The sequence below is a fragment of the Macadamia integrifolia genome, chromosome 1 (assembly GCF_013358625.1).
Source record: "Macadamia integrifolia cultivar HAES 741 chromosome 1, SCU_Mint_v3, whole genome shotgun sequence".
NCBI lineage: Eukaryota > Viridiplantae > Streptophyta > Magnoliopsida > Proteales > Proteaceae > Macadamia > Macadamia integrifolia.
Window position 1 is genome coordinate 17,221,770 of NC_056557.1, and position 4,167 is coordinate 17,225,936.

The 4,167-nt window shown below is 39.0% G+C and overlaps 1 non-coding gene across 1 annotated transcript; it reads left to right on the top strand.

Moving 5' to 3' along the window:
* The first annotated feature begins 3,287 nt into the window (after positions 1-3,287).
* On the top strand, positions 3,288-3,394 carry LOC122087213. Its single transcript, XR_006142705.1, has one exon. It is a non-coding gene; the product is annotated as a small nucleolar RNA R71 (small nucleolar RNA).
* Positions 3,395-4,167: the final 773 nt, after the last annotated feature.

The following is a 4,167-nucleotide window of genomic DNA, read 5'->3' on the forward strand; positions in this document are numbered from 1 at the left end:
CTTCGCAACCATAAAAAGAAATAGGACCTCTTTACGTGTAAAATTGAAGATATAGCTCCCGATAGTCCTTAAGGCCTTGAAAATATAAAACTTGCAAAAAGAGAGTAAAACCCAAGGTAGCTCCATTCTTAATATGTAAAATGCATGTTTTACTACCCTAGATTTCACACATATATGTGCTCATCAGAATTCCCCCACACTTAGATTTTGCTAGTCCTCGAGCAAAACAAAAAGAAAAGAAAAAAGAATAAAGATCAAAAAAACCTAACTCACTTTCGTAGGAATCACGGTTGCACTTAGCATGTGCAACAAGCCTTTAAACCCCTAGGTCACCCCTAGTGGACGAGTTGTGTCTCGTGGGTGTTTGCAGTGAATATACACCCAAATTCAGAATAAACAAATCCCAACTTTGGCTAAAGGTAAGGCTCATACCGATCCGGAGCAAAGATAATTTCTCTTACAAGGGACCCCCACACTTGAACTTTTATTACCCTTTATCAATTCCAGGCACTAGCATATTTCTTAATTTGGAACTCACCTCATCTCTTCCAAAACATCCTTATCTTAAGGTAAAACCACTTGTGAAGAAATAGGGAACCAATGACTAAGGCGTTGGAGTGTTTTTGACCAAACATGTTACCAAACAATAATGACATTTGCACATTTTTTTTCTCTTTTTTTTCTGCTTAATAAACTCTATTCTACTCCACTACTTTTGGCTTGAATGACATGGTGGAGCAAACACCAGACACCCAAGTTACTATGTAGCTTCGCTTTTTGCATATGTCCACAAAGGCAGTGATGCTAGAGTTACTTCAGAAGTTTCCTCCCAATGAATTTTGATCAAGACACCACGCTTCCTGAGGCGTAATGCCCTGTCTAGTTCCAACGGAATCAACTCTTATTCTTCTTTATACCACATTTCTCAATTCATTTAAAATTGTGCATTTGTCAACCCATGCCAAATTAAAAAGAAGGTCTCAACTCCAAATCAAAAGTACAAGGAACCCACAGACTTACATATGGTCCATCACCATAAAACAGGGGTCTCTTATTTTCAAAAGAAAGTCCCATCTCAAGACACATGCTTGTTTCTTTCTTCTCAACAGGGTTTTTATACGTTCAAAATGGGTACCTTAATCAAAAATTTTATTTTCATACATCAAGCAACCGAATGGTATGATCATTAGCCAAAAACCAAAGTAGGACTTCATCCTTAGCAAGCTCAAAAATAAAAAGAAAAACAAACAAAACAAAGTGAAAGAAAAAAAAAAAACTGGTTTCCCTCCCCCACACTTAAGTCATGCAATGCCCTCAATGCATGGAAAGAATTAAAAACAAAGATAATGCAAGGGGGTCATACCTGAATAACAGTTAGTCATCAGAAAAGAAATTTTCACTATCATCATCCAACTCATCCATACACTCTTGGAATTCTGAATCAAAATCAATATCAAAGTTGGTAACTAAATCATCAGAAAAATCCAAAAAATCCTCAAGCATATTGATCTCTTCTTCCATATGTGGTTGCTTGCCAATCCTAAACATGTTAAACTCAACAGTTTTGTTACCAAAAGATAATCTTAGGAAACCATTCCGGCAATTGATTAATGCATTATTGGTAGCCAAGAATGGTCTTCCTAGAATTATTGGGATCTCATCCTTGGTTGAGAAGGGCTTAGTATCTAACACAATGAAATCAACAGGAAAAATAAATTCTCCCACCTTTAGTAAGACATCCTCAACCATCCCTTTAGGAATCTTAACAGACCTATCTGCCAACTGAAGAGTAGTTCCAGTGGCTTTCAATTCTCCCAATCCTAGTTGCTTGTACACATGGTAAGGTAAAAGATTCACACTTGCGCCAAGGTCAAGTAAGGCATGCTCAATATAGGTGTTTCCTATGACACAAGATATAGTAGGGCTCCTTGGATCCTTATACTTGGCTGTTATAGGCTGAGTAATTATGGAACTAATGTTACCTACCAAGAACGCCTTTTTGGGCACACTAGTGATACGTTTGTGAGTACACAAATCTTTCAGTACCTTTGCATAGGCGGGGATCTGGGATATGGCATCCAAAAGAGGGATGTTTACTTCTACCTTTTTGAAGACTTCTAAAATTTTGTCCATGGAAGCAGTCTTCTTTTTGTTTACCAACGATTAGGAAATGGGACAGGATGAACATAAGGACTGTTAGGGATTTGCCCCTGTTTAGAAGAATCATTTTTGGTTTCCTCAACCAAATCATCTTTAGTTTCAGAAAAATCTTTAGGTTCATCAGACGAACCTGGAACAAGAGGCACATTTGTGTCCTCAACTGAAGAAGAGTTAACAGGAGTAATACATGGGGAAGATTTAGGAACGCTCTGTAGGTACTCTTTACCACTCCTAAGGGCATAAACAACATTACATTGGTTAGAGGGCCCTTGTTGAGTCTGACCTTGCACTATATTCAGTGGTGCATTAGTTGGTCCTTGTAAACTAACAGGCTGATGATGCCTAGGGTTAGGCTCTGGTTGACTGGGTGAAGTTCCCTTCTCCCTCTCACGCATAATTGAGACAACTTGGGTAAGTTCTCTTGTAAGATTTTGATGGCTTGTCATGAGGAGGGCCATATTTTTTTCCAAGTCACTTATTCTACTTGCCTCTCCAGTGTTGGTAAACCCAGGGGATTGCTGATAAGATGATAGAAGAGGGGCCCTAGGAAAACTCGCCTGAGGTCCTACATTTGACCTAGGAAAAGTATTTTGAGAAAAAGATTGTTGTGCAAAGGGAGGCCTTTGGGGTCCAGGTTGACCTTGATTATAGAAATTGGAAGGTCCTGCTTGGAGAAATTTGGGTGATTTCTCCATCCTGGATTGTATGTGTTACTATATGGATTATTCTGGTATAAGGCATTAACACTATTATTAGAAGTGCCCCCAGAGGTGTTAGGGCATTCTTCTATGACATGTCCAGGGGACTGGCACCAAGCACAAATCTTAACCAAATTGACTGATGATGGCTCTCTAGGAACAATAGCCTCAATCCTTTTGATTAGGCTATCCAAATGGGCTTCCTTGGCTACTATTCCATCCACAAAATATCCTTTTCCTCCTATGGTTCTTTCACTCTCTTGGGTTGATTCCCACTCACGGGTTTTGTCAGCTAAGTCAAGTAAAAATTCCCATGCTTTTCCTTCATCTGTAAAGGATGTGAATCCCTTAGGGCACATAGACTCTATCATTTGTTTAGTTGGGTAATCAATACCCTCATAAATTATTTAACATAAGTGCCATAGGTCTAGGCCATGGTGAGGGCATTCTTGGAGTAGATCCTTGAATCTCTCCATAAGCTTGGAAAATGACTCACTAGGCTTTTGCCTAAACTGAAGGATATCACTTCTAAGCTTATTGGTCTTGTGAGTTGGGAAAAACTTCTTAAGGAAGACAACTGTGAACTGTTCCCATGAGGTTATGGAATTTGTGGGTAATCTATACAACCACTTCTTAGCTTGGTCTTTCAATGCAAAAGTGATAAACCTAAGCTTAACAGCATCATCAGAAAGCTGTTGGATCTTAATTAGAACACATACCTCTTCAAATTCCCTTAGAAATAGGTATGCATCCTCAGAGGTCAACCCATGGAAGTGGGGCAACATAGTGATGTATTGAGATTTGAGTTCAAAATTATTGCCCTGGGCTTGTGGTAGAACTATGCAGGAAGGTTGGGCTTTTCTAGCAGGGTAGAACCTATCTTTCAGAGATTTAGGTGAAGGGTTATGCTGTTGGTCTCCCATATTGAAGGGTTTTAAAGAGAGCAAACGTATAGGGTCACTACTTGTTGGATCTCTTCTTTCTAACCGATTCTTAGTATTACGTACCCACTTAACACTCATGCAACAGAAAAACTTTCCACAACTAAAGTAAGACAAGCACAAAAGAATGGATAGCAAAACTTTTTGATGATTTTTTTGATTTTTTTTTTTGCTTTTTGGGAGCTTACCGGCAGGGATCCGGGGTTGCTCAGGTCAATTCCTGAGGTACTGCTACAGGGCGAAACCTGTCTTTATCATACTGTGAGGCATGGCGACCTCCACTGATACAACTATTATTGCAAGTTGTTCTTCTCAGGAATTCAACAAAAGAAAAGAAAAAATATAAAACAAAACAAACAAAGCACTCC